The sequence below is a fragment of the Mandrillus leucophaeus genome, unplaced genomic scaffold, assembly GCF_000951045.1.
Source record: "Mandrillus leucophaeus isolate KB7577 unplaced genomic scaffold, Mleu.le_1.0 Scaffold424, whole genome shotgun sequence".
Taxonomy (NCBI): domain Eukaryota; kingdom Metazoa; phylum Chordata; class Mammalia; order Primates; family Cercopithecidae; genus Mandrillus; species Mandrillus leucophaeus.
In genome coordinates, this window is record NW_012104521.1 from 2,466,564 (window position 1) to 2,481,267 (window position 14,704).

General features: G+C 38.4%; 1 pseudogene; it reads left to right on the plus strand.

Annotated features, from left to right (window-relative positions):
* The first annotated feature begins 2,453 nt into the window (after positions 1-2,453).
* On the plus strand, positions 2,454-3,345 carry LOC105548863 (annotated as a pseudogene).
* Positions 3,346-14,704: the final 11,359 nt, after the last annotated feature.

The window sequence follows — 14,704 nt, forward strand, 5'->3', positions numbered from 1 at the left end:
ACCATGCCTGGCTAATTTTTGTACTTTTAGTAGAGATGGGATTTTGCCATGTTCTTCAAGCTGGTCTCAAGCTCCTGACCTCCAGCGATCCACCCGCCTCAGCCTCCCAAAGTGCTGGGATTACAGGCATGAGCCACCAGGCTGGGCCATATTTTCTTTATTCAAAGGAAGTAGAATCAGTATGTCAAAGAGATATCTGCACCTTCATGTGCATTGTAGCATCATTCGCAATAACTAAGATATGGAATCAACCTAAGTGTCCATTGAGGGATGAATGGATAAAGAAGATGTGGTATATATGTACAATAGAATACTAGTTAGGCTTAAGTAATAAAAAATTCCTGTTATTTTCAACAACATGAGGGAACTTGGCAACATTATGCTAACTGAAATAATCCTGGCAGAGAAAGACAATACTGTATGATATTACTTACATGTGGAATCCAAAGAAGTTCAACTCATAGAAGCAGACAGTAAAATAGTAGTTACCAGGGGCTAGGGTGGGGGTGAGGTGGAAGAAAATGTAGAGATGTTGGTCTAAAGGTATAATATTTCAATTAGGATGAATAAGTTATGGAGATGTATTGTACAGCATGGTGACCATAGTTAATAATGTATTGTATACTTGAAAATTGCTAAGAGAGTATATTTTAAATGCTGTCGCCACACACACAAAAAAGATAAATATATGCAGTGCTAAATGTGTTGATTACTTTGGCTTAAACATTTCACAATGTATACATATGTTTAAACATCACATTGTATACCATAAATATAAACAATTTTTGTCAATTATAGCTTAAGAAGACAGCGGGGAAAAAAAAGACAATCTGTGAAATGAATGAAAACAAAAACCCAGCACAACAAAAAAAGTATGGGATATGGCTAAAACAATGGTTAAAGGGGGAATTTATAACTGTAAATACCTATACAAGAAAATCTCCAATCAATAATAGGACCTCCAATTTTAAGACACTGAAAACAAAACAGTAAACTAAATCTAAAACAAGCAGAAGGAAGGAAATAAGCAAGATTGGGATGTGATATGGGTTTGGGTCCATGTCCCCACCCAAATCTCACCTTAAATTGTAATCTCTACATGTCAAGAGAGGGACCTGGTGGGAGGTGATTGGATCATGGAGGTGGTTTCTCCCATGCTGTTCTTGTGATAGGAAGTTCCCACAAGATCTGATGGTTTTTAAAGTGGCAGTTTTTTCTGCACTCACCAGGTCTCTCCTGCCACGTTGTGAAGAAGGTGTCTGCTTCCCCTTCACCTTTATCTATGATCATAAACTTCCTGAGGCCTCCAAAGTCATGCAGAACTGTGAGTCAGTTAAACCTCTTTGCTTATAAATTACCCAGTCTCAGGTAAGTATCTTTATAGCAGTGTGAAAATTGACTAATACAGAGAATTGTTACTAGGAGTGTGGTCATGCTATGAAGATAACCTGAAAATGCTGAAGTGACTTTAGAACTGGGCAACAGGCAGAGGTTGGAATAGTTTGGAGAACTCAGAAGAAGACAGAAAGATGCGGGAAAATTTGGAACTTCTTAGAGACTTGTTAAATGGTTTCGACCAAAATGCTGACAGTGATATAGACAATGAAGTCCAGGCTGAGGTGGTTTTGTTAACTGAAAAGGGGTCCTGATCCAGACCCCAAGAGCGGGTTCTTGGATGTCACACAAGAAATAATTCAGGGTTAGTCCACAGTGCAAAGTAAAAGCACGTTTATTAAGAAAGTAAAGCAGTGAAAGGACAGCTACTCCATAGACAGAGTAGGATGTTCCTGAAAGTAAGAAGAGGAACCCTTCCACCCTAGGTACAATGCTTGTATATTTATAGGATAAAAATAGCTCTTGGGGAGATGTGCTCTGCTACAAGGGTTTGTGATAAAGGATTAATTTTCTTAATTACTATATTTTATAAGAATCAATATTATTATCTTTAAAGCAAAATTAGGAATGTCCTTGTTGTCCAGATATCAGGATATCTGGAAAATCCCAAGTCTGGGTCTGTTTCAATAAACATCATAAATTTGTTCCCTTAACCAAAAACATCTAGAGGCTAGTAAGACCTAATTTTCTGGAAATGTAGCCCAGCAAGTCTCAGCCTCATTTTCCTAGCCCTCACTCAAAATGGAGTTGCTTTGCTCGAAAGCCTCTGGCAGTTTTAGATGCAGATGAGGAACTTTTTGGGAAATAGAGCAAAGGTCACTTATGCTATGCTTTAGCAAAGATACAGGCAGCATTTTGTCTCTGCCCTAGAGATCTGTGGAACTTTGAACTTGAGAGAGATTATTTAGGGTATCTGGCAGAAGAAATTTCTAAGCAGCCAAGCATTCAAGATGTGGCCTGGCTGATTCTGAAAGCATTCAGCTATATGCACTCACAAAGAGATGGTTCAAAATTGGAACTTATGTTTGAAAGGGAAGCAGAGGTCTCTGTTCCACAGGATGGGGTTTGTTAAAGTTGTTAAGAATAAGGCCTACTTTGAGAGATACCAACTGAAATTTAGAAGACGATGAGAGGGTAAAAATGATTACTGTGCTCAGAAATGCTTGGTGATACAGGATAAAAATAAATACAACACACCCAAATATAGGATGGTCGTTCATGTAACAAAAAGAGGTATCATTTGTCATATTGCTTATGCCTGTATAGAGGGGGATATGATAGTCTGTGCAGCATCTGCACTTGAATTGCCAAAATATGGTGTGAAGGTTGACCTGACAAATTATGCTGCAGCATATTATACTGGCCTGCTGCTGACCCACAGGCTTCTCAAAAGGTTTGATGTGGACAAGATCTATGAAGGCCAAGTGAAGATGACTGGCAATGAATACAATGTGGAAAGCATTGATGGTCATCTGGGTGCCTTTACCTGCTGTTTGGATGCAGGCCTTTGCCAGAACTACCACTGACAATAAAGTTTTTGGTGCCCTGAAGGGAGCTGTGGATGGAGGCTTCTGTATCCCTCACAGTACCAAATGATTCCCTGGTTATGATTCTGAAAGCGAAGAATTTAATTCAGAAGTACACCAGAAGCACATCATGGGCCAGAATGTTGCAGATTACATATGCTACTTAATGGAAGAAGATGAAGATGCTTACAAGAAACAGTTCTCTCAATACATAAAGAAGAGTATAACTCTAGACGTGATGGAAATGTATAAGAAAGCTCGTGCTGCTATATGAGAGAATCCAGTCTACAAAAAGAAGCCCAAGAAAGAAATTAGAAAGAAGAAGTGGAACCATCCCAAAATGTCCCTTGCTCAGAATAAAGATTAGGTAGCTCAAAAGAAGACAGGCTTCCTCAGAGCTCAGGAGCAGACTGCTGAGAGCTAAACCAATTTTCTATAAGAGTTTTCAAATAAAGACAATAAACTTATGGACAGAAAAAAAAAGGGGGAAACAGAATATAAAAGTTTGGAAAACTTGCAGCCTAACTATATGGTAGAAAAGAAAAACCCATTTTCTGAGAGGAATTTTAGCCATCTACAGAAATTTGTGTAAGTAATGAGGAGCTGAATGTTAATAGCCAAGACAATGAGGAATTGTCTCCAGGGCATGTCAGAGATCTTCACAGCAGCCCCTTCCATCACAGGCCCAGAGGCCTAGGAAGGAAAAATGGTTCCCTGGGCTAGGCCCAGGGCCCTGCTGCTCTGCGCAGCCTCAGGATCCAGCACACTGTGTCTCAGCCACTCCAACTCCAGCTGTGGCTAAAAGGAGTCAAGGAACAGTTCGGGGTCATTGCTTCAGAGGATGCTAGCCCCAAGCCTTGGTGGCTTCTATGTGGTGTTGGGCCTGCAGGTGCACAGAAGACAAGAGCGGAGGTTTGGAAGCCTCCACCTAGATTTCAGAGGATGTATGGAAACATCTGGATGTCCAGGCAGAAGTATGCTGCAGGGTCAGAGCCCTCATGGAGAATTTCTGCTAGAGCAGCGTAGAAGGGAAATGTGGGGTTGGAGCTCCCACACAGAGTCTCCACTGGGACACTGCCTACTGGAGCTGTGAGAAGACCACTGTCCTCCAGGCTACAGAAAGGTAGATCCACTGACAGCTTGCACCATACACCTGGAAAAGCTGCAGGCACTCAACACCAGCCTGTGAAAACAGCCACAGGGGCTGTACCCTCAGAGTCATAGGGGCAGAGCTACCCAGGGCTGTGGGAGGTCACCCCTTCCATCAGCATGTTTGGGATATTAGAGATGGAGTCAAAAGAAATCATTTTGGAGTTTTAAGATTTAATGAGTGCCCTGACAGGTTTTGGACTTGCATGGGGCCTGTGGCCGCATTGTTTTGACCAATTTCTCCCATTTGGAATAGGAACATTTACCCAATGCCAGTACCCCCATTGTATCTTGGAAGTAACTAACTTACTTTTGATTTTACAGGCTGATAGGTGGAAGGGACTTGACTTGTCTCAGAAGAGACTTTGGATTTGGACTTTTGGTTTAATACCATCATCAGTTAAGACTTTGGGGGACTGTTGGGAAGGCATGATTGTGATTTGAAGTATGAGAATGACACAAGATTTGGGAGGGTCCGGGGTCAGAATAATATGGTTTGGCTCTGTGTCCCCACCCAAATATCATCTCAAATTATAATCCCCATGTGTTGAGGGAGAGACCTCATAGGAGGTGATTGGATCATGGGGGACATTTTCCCCCATACTTTACTCGTGCCAGTTTTCTTTGCACTAATTTAAACTTACTTCAGTTGTCTAAAAGACACCCTAATTGTGAATCCTCTGGGATGCTCACTGTTGTCTCCATGTACACTAAGAATCTCTACAGGGGGTTTTAGTTAGCCTAAGTTTAGCAAATGCCTAGTTACTTTTCCCTTTTTAAATTCACACTTTCTACAGATAGCAAGATGTTACAAAAGTAGATTACAAACTACAAATGGCAGTTGGATGTTGAACCTAAATTCCGCAGAGAGTGAGCGATATACAAGGGGGGACTAACAAATAGTGATTGTAGAAAGGAGGAAGGGAAGGGTAAACTGCATTGCCCAAGGGGGGACTTCAGAGGCCCTGACTTGCTGGAGAACCTACCCAGAAGTGGAGACACCAAAAAATATTCAGGTGGCCACTTGCCTATTACTGTAGGTGCTGTTCATCAGGCCAGGAGTCTGGGAACTCTCAGTTTCTTTGAACAAGAAGGGCTTGAGCAAGGCAGTTATATGACAGCACATAGGAAGGGGCTTGCAGCTGACTATTAGGAAAATAATACTTCCAACTTTAGGGTAGAAAATGGCAAGACCAATAGTCCCCTAGTGGGAGGGACTATAACCCAGAGTCCTAGAGGGAATGTCAATGCCGGAAACCCCAGAGCATTTAGTGGAGTGACCAAAAATACCTATGCTGAAAACCTAGAGTGTCCGAAGTTCAGCCAATGAGTGTTCTCTCACCAAATGCCAAAAACCTTGAGGCACCCCAGGGGTGGCCAAGACTGAACTCCAGACCAAGTTGGGATCGCAGAACAATTTGACTCTGGTGTTCTCGAGTCCACACAATGGGGGACCTCTCACAACCAAGTATCCCGCCTTAAACAATTGCCAAATACAGTTGACAGAAAGTGAAAGCAAACATGACCACAAATGATTGCAATCAAAACATACATTTTTAGAACAAAAAATAAAACAAATGGGGAGCAATAAAATGAAGTGAGAGGGGAAAAAAAAAAAAAAAACAGGAAAAGTGCTGACAAGGGTGTGCTTCAGGTAAAAGTTACTGCAGGTAACTTTTAACTGACCACTTAGCCAAAGGCCTTTATTTCCTACCTTACCTAATATTATGGTTGGGGAGGAGAAGAGAGGAGACCTTCACCCATTGCACCAAGTGATCTCCCATGCATGACTTGGGTATAGGTCTCTCCAGGTTCCCCCAGCTTGGGTGGGCTCAGCTGCCATATTGTGAGAGGGGCAGCACAGGGACCTGTAATCCACTGACCTGCTGGTTGGAGCAGTGGGTCCCATGAGGCAGCAGCACCATGGCTACTTGCTCCTCCACTTTGCTCTGCTGCCTGCCAGGGAAAGATGATGGCTCTTAAAAGAGTCTTTGGTTATTGTTATAGCTCTGTAGTGTTAGAAGCTATTTATTGTTACAGCCTCAGTGTTACAGCTCTTGCAGCCTGAAGATCACAGACGTTTTTGCTGTCTCTCTCCTTGTGGTATTGCAGATTGCCATCTTTCACTGTCACCAACTGCTGTCTCTTGTTGTTATCTCACTGCCTCTCTGACTGCCATCTTTCATTGTCTCTCTCCAATCACTACCTCTCTGTACTGTCTCAGCATCCAGGTCTCACCGTCTCCACCAATCAATAACTGCCATCTCCACCAATCACTGCCGTCTCCACTGTCTTCCTCCCTTCACTGGTCACCAGATGATGCAAGACAGGCAAGCCCCAAAATTGAGTCCTAGCCCGGGCGGGTTCTTGGCTTAGCCCAGGAAATAATTCAAGGGCAAGCCAGTGTCATTAAACAGCAACTTTCATTGAAGTGGCAGCATACAACAGCAGCAGCAGAAGTACTGCTCCTTGCAGAGCAAGGCTACTCCATACTCCCAGAATAACAGCCCAGAGGCAGTTTTGCAGTCATATTTATTCCCACTGTTAATTATATGAAAATTAAGGGGTGGTTTGTGCAAAAATTTATACGATGAGAATGGTAACTTCTGGGTTGTTGGGTCATTGCTATGGAAAGGGATGGTATGTTGTTGCCATGGCGATGGTAAACTGACATGGCACATTAGTGGGCATGTCTTATGGGCAGGTGCTTCTGCATCAGATCTGTTTTAACTAGTACTCAATTTGGTCCAGTGTCTGAGCCCCGTGTTGAGTCCTGCCTCCTATCTCATTTTTAAGGTTCATCTATGCCATAGCATGTATCAGTACTTCATTCCTTCTAATTGGCAAATAATATTCCCATTTGTGGCTAAATCGTATTTTATTTGTCCATTTATCAACTGATAGATATTTGCATTTTTACACTTTTTAGCTATTCCAAATAAAATGCTCCTATCAGCATTTGTGGGTAAGTTTTTGTGTGGACATAAGTTTTCGTATCTTCTGGGTACACACCTAAGAGTGGAATTGCTGAGTCATATGGTAACTCTATATTTAACCTTTCGAGGGACTACCAAACAGTTTTGCAAAGTGGCTGTACCATTTTACATTTCTGCCAACAGTGTTTCAATTTGTCCACAACTTCTCCAACACTTGATATTTCAGCGTTTTTAACTATAGCCATGTTAGGAGTGTGAAGAGGTATCTCATTGTGGTTTTCATTTGTGTTTTCCTTATAGTTAATTGATTTTGGCATATCTTGATATATTTATTGGCCATTTGCATATCTTATTTGGAGAAATGTTTACTTACATCTTTTGCCTTTATATCTTTCGCCTATCTTTTAAATTATGTAATTTATATTTTAATTATTGACTTGTGAAGGTTATTTTTATATTCTACATATGAATCTCTTCTCAGATATATGACTGGTAAATATTTTTTTCACATTACATGGTTGTTTTTTACTTTCTTGCTGGTGTCTTTTGAAACACAAATGTTTTACATGATGATTAAATCCAATTTATCTGTTTTTCTTTTGTCGCTTGAGCTTTTAGTGTCACATTTAAGAAACTGTTACCTACTACAGGGTTGTGAAGATTTATCCTCATATTTTCTTCTAACAGTTTTATACCTTTAGCTCTTACATTTAGGACTTCGATTCATTTTGAGTACATGTTTGTAAGTGGTATGATGTAGGGGCCCACATTTACTCTTTTGCATGTAGATATCTCACCGTCCCAGAACCACTTTTAAAAAAATTATTTTAATTGACACATAATGATAGTACCTATTTATATGGTAAAATGTGATGTTTTGATACCTGTATACATTGTACAGTGATCAAATAAAGGTAACTAGCATACTCATCACCTCAAATATTTATCATTTATTTGTGGTAGGAACATACAAAATCCTCTCTTCCTGCTCTTTTGAGATATACAATACTTTTTTGTTGATTATAGTCACCCTACTGTACTATAGGACACCAGAACCTTTTCTTCCTTTCTAATTGTAACTTTGTACTTGTTGACCATCCTCTCCCCTTTCCTCCTTACTTCTACTCTCCCCAGTTTCTGGTGACCATTATTCTATTCACTACTTCTGTGAGATTAATGTGTTTAGATTATGCATATGAGTAAGAACATGTGGTATTTGTCTTTCTGTGCCTGGTTTATTTCACTAGATATAATGTCTCCAAGTTTATCCATGTTGTAACAAATGACAAGATTTCCTTCCTTTTTATGGCTGAATAATATTCCATTATATTATATCACATTTTCTTTATCCATTCACCCATTGTTGGACACTTAGATTGATTCCATATCTTGGCTATTGTGAATAGTAATGCAATAAACATGAGAGTGCAGATGTCTCTTCGATATACTGATTCCATTTCCTTCAGATATATAGCCAATAGTGGGATTGTTGGATCATATGATAGTTCTATTTTTAATTTTTCAGGAACCTCCATACTGTTTCCCATAATGACTGTACTAATTTACATTCTCACCCACAGTGTATTAAGGTTTCCCTTTTCTCTACATAATTGCTAACACTTGTTATCTGTTGTCTTTTTTAATAACAGCTATTCTAACTGGAGTGAGGGCATGTCTCATTGTTTTGATTTGCATTTACATGGTTATTAGTGACCAGGGTCATTATCCCTGATGATAAGTGATATTTAGTATTTTTTAATATGCCTGTTGGCCATTTGTATGTCTTCTTTTGGAAAATGCCCGTTAAAGTCTTTTGACCATTTTTAAAATGAGGTTGTTTATTTTTTGTTTGTTGATTCAAGGTCATTATATATTCTGAATAGTAATGCCTTGTCAATGTATAGTTTTGAATATTTTATCCCATCCTGTAGGTTGCCTCTTCACTCTGTTGATTGTTTTCTTTGCTTGTAGAAACTTTTTAGTTTGGTGTATCTCAATTTCTGTTTGGTTTTGTTGCCTGTGTTTTGAGGTCTTGTCAAAAAAAATCCTTGCCTAGTCCAATGTCATGAAGCATTTTCTCTGTGTTTTCTTCTGTAGTTTCATAGTCTTGGGTCTTATATTTAAGATTTTTAAGTCATTTTGAGTTGATTTTTGTATGGTGAAAGATAGGGATCCAGTATTCTTCTGCATATGGATATCCAATTTCCTCAGCACCATTTATTAAAGAAATTGTCCTTTCCCCATTGTGTGTTCTTGGCTCCTTTGTCCAAAATCAGTTGGCTGTAGATGTATGGATTCATTTCTGGGCTCTGTATTCTGTTCCATTGTTTTTTATGCCTGTTTTTCTGCCAATACATGCTGTTTTGGTTACTGTAGGCTTGTGATATATTTTGAAGTTCGCTGGTATGATGCCTCCAGCTTTGTTGTTGTGGGGATGTTTTTGTTCAAGATTGGTTTGTTTATTCAGAGTTTTTTGTCATTCTATGTGAATTTTAGGACTGCATTTCTATTTCTGTGAAGGATGTCATTGGAAATTTGACAGAGATTACAGAGAATCTCTACATACTTTGGTATAATATGGACATTTTAACAATATTAATTCTTCCAATCTATGAACATGGATATCTTTCTATTTATTTGTGTCCTCTTCAATTTCTTTCATCAGTATTCTACAGTTTTTACCTCTCTGGTTAACTTTATTCCTAGGTATCTTATAGATTTTTGTAGTTATTATAAATGGAATTGTTTTTTATTTCTTTTTCAGATTGTTCACTATTAAGGTATAAAAATGCTATTTATTTTTGCATATTTACTTTTACCCTGCAACTTTAGTGAATTCACTTATTAGTTTTAACAGTTTTTTGGTAGAGCCTTTTGGTTTACCTCTACATAAGATCATATTGTCTGCAAACAGACAATTTGACTTCCTCCCTTCCTATTTGGAAGACTTTTATTTTCTTTTGTGTAATTTCTGTGGCTATGACTTCCAATATTATGTTGAATAGAAGTGATGGAAGTGTGCATTCTTGTCTTTCTCCAGATCTTAGAGAAAAAGGTTTCATCTTTTCTCTATTCAGTATGATGTTAGTTATGGGTTTGTCATATATGGTCTTTATTGCATTGAGCTATGGACCTTCTATACACATAATTTGTTGAGAAGTTTTTTTTTTTTTATCATGAAGGATGTTGAAGTTTGTTTCTTTAGTCTCCATTTATTTCTGCTCTAATCTTTATTATCATTTTCTTCTGCTTTTTTTGGTTTTAGTTTTTCTTGTTCCACCCGTGCAATGTTAGGTCATTTATTTGAGATAATTCTTCATTTTTGATGTAGGTGTTTATTGCTGTAAACTTCTATCTTGGAACTGCTTTTGCTGTACCCCATAGATTTTGGCATGTATGTTGTGTTTCTATTTTTGTTTGTCTCATAAAATTTTTTAATTTCACTTTTAATTTCTTTATTGACTCATTGGTTATTCAAAGATACTTTGTTTGATATCCATGTATTTGTAAAGTTTCCACAGTTCCTCCTATTATTGATTTCTAGTTTTACACTATTTTTACCAGAAAAGATACTCCATATTATCTATAGCTTCCTAAATTTGTTAAGACATGTTTTGTGGCCTACCATATGACCTACCCTGGAGAATGTTCCATGTAAAGTTGAGAATAATGTATATGCCATGACTTTGGGAGATAGGATTTCAATATATAAATCATGGGGAACATAAACATGAAGTCAATTGCAATAGTATTTCCTTATAATCCTTTTTAGTTCTGTAATGTTGCTAGCAATATTATCTCTTTTATTCTTGCTGTGGTCTGAATGCTTGTGTCTTTCCAAAATTCGTATGTTGAAAACCTGATCACAAACATAATAGTGTTAGGATGTAAGGACTTAGGGAGATGATTAGATCATGAGGTCAGGCTGGGTTTAGTGCCCTTATAAGAAAAGTTCCAGAGAGCTGGTTTCCCATTTTCACCATATAAGGGCACAGCAAGAAACTACTATCCATGAACCAGAAAATGGGTCCTCACCAAACACCAAATCTGCCTGTCTTGATATTAGGTTTCCTTGTCTCCAAAACTGTGAGGAATACATTTCTGTTGTTTTTAAGATATGCAGTCTATGGTAGCTTTTTAGAGCAACCCAAACAAAGATAATTCTGAATTTTGGTAACTTGAGTTTTCTCTCTTTTTCTTTTTGTCAGTTTAAATAAAGCTTTGTCAATTTTGTTGATCTTTTCAAAAAGCTACATTTGGGCTTCATTAATTTTCATTAATTGTCTCTTGTTTTACTAGTTTCTGCTTCAATCATTTTTTTCTTTTTTCTGCTTACTTTAAATTTATTCCTTTTTAATTTTATGAATTTCAAATCTTTCTTAATTTTTAAATATAGATATTTATAGGCATAAATTTGCCTCCAAACACTGTTTTACCTGCTCTAAGGTAATAAGTTTTGATATTTTATGTTTTCATTTTTATTCATTTCAAAGTGTTTTTGAATTTTCTTCATGATTTTTTTGACCAATTGATTATTTTGAAGTGCGTGGTTTAATATCCACTATTTGTGCATCCCCCAAATTTCTTGTTATTTTCTCATTCTGTTATTGATTTCTTCATTCCAATGTGACCAGATAATGAACTTTGTATGACTTCAATTATTTTAAATGTGTTGAGGCTTTTCTTGTTGCCTACCATGTAGTCTATCTTGGAGAATGTTTCATTTCCATTTGAGAATAATATGTCTCATCTAGGTGTAGAGTGTTCTATGGGTATCTATTAGGTATAACTGGTTTACAATGTTGGTCAAGTCTTCTGTTGCCTTGTTGATCTTCCTCATAGTTGTTTCTCCATTGGTCGAAAGTGGACCATGAAGTCTCTGAATATTATTGTTGAATATCTATTTCTTTATGTCTGTTTCTCCCTTCAATTTTGTTAACTTTTCTTCATGTATATTGGGACCGTTTTTAGGTGAATATGTGGTTATGTGGTTATAAATGTTATATCTTCCTAAGGATGATCTTTTTATTATTAAAGATGTCCCTCTTTCTCTCTTGTAACATTTTAAAAAGTTCTATATGTCTAACATTAATATAGGCATTTCAGCAAACTTATGGTTGCTATTTGCATGATATATTGTTTCCATCCTTTTACTTTCAATCTATTTGTATCTGTAAATCTAAAGTGTGTCAACTCTAGACAGCATATAGTTGGTTATTGGTTTTTCATCCAGTTTGATCATCTCTGCCATTTTACTGAGGTGGTTTTTTTTTTTGTTTGTTTGTTTGTTTGTTTGTTTAATGGAGTCTCGCTTTGTCACCCAGGCTGGAGTGCAGTGGCGCTATCTCAGCTCACTGCAATCTCTGCCTTTGGGTTCAAGCAATTCTCCTGCCTCAGCGTCCTGAGTAGATGGCACTACAGGCACATGCCACGACACCTGGCTAATTTTTGTATTTTTAGTAGAGATGGGGTTTCACCATGTTGGTCAGGATGGTCTCTATCTCTTGGCCTTGTGATCCGCCCACCTCGGCCTCTCAAAGTGCTGGGATTATAGGCATGAGCCACCATGCCTGGCCTTATTGAGTTATTTAATTCACTTATATTTAGTGTTACTATTGGTAAAATGGATTTAATTCTGCCACTTTTTTTTTCTATGCCTCATGTCTTTTAGTTCCTTCGTTGCTTACTTTTGTATTAATAAATATTGTGTGGTTATACTTTTTATTTCTTTAACAATTTTTTTAAGTTTTCTTTTTTTGAGTGGTTGCTCTAAGAGTTGTCACATGCATCTTAACTTGTCAGAACCTACTACAGAGTTTTAATGACAATTCCAGTAAGATATGGAAATTTACCCCTGCATAGTTTTTCTTTTTCTGCCTTTTGCTGCAGTTACCGTTACATATATTACATCGAAGCATGTTACAAATGCAGCAATACATTGTTATAAGTATTAATTTATATAATTGTATGTCTTTTAAAGAACCTGAGAGAACAAAAGAGATCAAATGCTTATAGTTTTTGCCATATTAGCCATCTCATTTAGCATTTCTTCTTCTGTTTATCTTGTAGATTTGGGTTATCATCTGGTATCACATCCTTACTCCAATACTGCTTTGCTCACACCCATATTCGTTGTAATATTATTGGTTTTATATGTGTTATAGGCCTAACAATGAAATTATAAGCATGATGTTTTATTCATTTGTTTTGTAGATCAATTAGGAGAAGAATTAATATGCATTTATACTACCTTTACAACTACATAATTACCTTTAAGCATGCTCTTTTTCTATTTTGCCTCTTTTTTTTTTTTTTTTTTTTTTTTGAGATGGAGTCTTGCTCTGTCGCCCAGGCTGAAGTTAGTGGTATGACCTTGGCTCACTGCAACCTCCGCCTCCTGGGTTCAAGCGATTATCCTGCCTCAGCCTCCTGAGTAGCTGGGACTACAGGCATGTGCCATCATCCCTGCTTAAATTTTGTATTTTTAGTAGAGACGGGGTTTCACCATATTGGCCAGGCTGGTCTTGAACTACTGACCTCGTGATTTGCCCACCTCAGCCTCCCAAGTCCTGAGATTACAGGTGTAAGCTACTGCGCCTGGCCTCTATTTTGCTTCTTATAAAATATGTTTTGAGGCCACTTGCTTTCATCCTGAGGAAGTTCCCCTAGTGAACCCCCTTTATAAAAATTATATCAGCAGCAAAATTAGACAGTGAAAAAGATCTGATCTAGCCCACCCATCCTCTTGCCTTTAGCTTCAAGCTGCCTCAATTATTCCTGGGCTTAGGCTGAGCTAACTCTGGAAGGCTGTTTGTTTTTTTTGTTTGTTTGTTTTGTTTTGTTTTTGAGAACATGCCCAGCTAATTTTTGTATTTTCAGTAGAGACGGGGTTTCACCATCTTGGCAGTCTTGAACTCCTGACCTCATGATCTACCCACCTTGGCCTCCCAAACTGCTAAGATTACATGTGTGAGCCTCCAGGCCTGGCCAGATGATTGTTTAAATAATAGACCTTCCCCCAAACTCATCTGTTTTCATAAAGTTAATGAGAGGCTATCAGGCTAGGGGGCAGAGAGGAGACTGATTCTGCTGAGGTGTAGACATAGATTGCCAACCATTCCTGCAGATAATACTACTATTGCAGATTGGCCTTTTGAGATATCTTTTCAGGTTTTTTTTCACGTCTGACACCACTTGGACCCTCCAACCCTGCTCCTGTGGCCCTACCCAGAAGTGATTCAGTGCAAGAAGACAGCTTTGACCCCCTTTGATTTCATCTCCACCCCAACCAATCAGCACCAAGCCTAGCAACCTCCCACCCCTTCCCCCCCCACAAACTGCCTGTGAAAAATCTGTAATTTAGAAGCTTTAGAGGAGAATTATTGCAGTACTAACTCCACCTTCCATGTGGTGTGGCTGGCCTCATGTGTAATTAAACTCTTTTACTGCAATGCCATGGTCTGTCTTTGTGCAAGAGGCAGGAGGAACCCCTTGGGCAGTTATATTAGTATTTCTAATGAGATAGGATCGCTAACAATTCTGTCAGTTTTTGTTTGTCTGCAATTGTCCTTGTTTCAGCTTCATTGTGCTGCTTTTTTTTTTTTTTTTGGAGACAGAGTCTCGCTGTGTCCCCCAGGCTGGAGTGCAGTGGCGCGACCTCGGCTCACTGCAAGCTTCGCCTCCCGGGTTCACGCCATT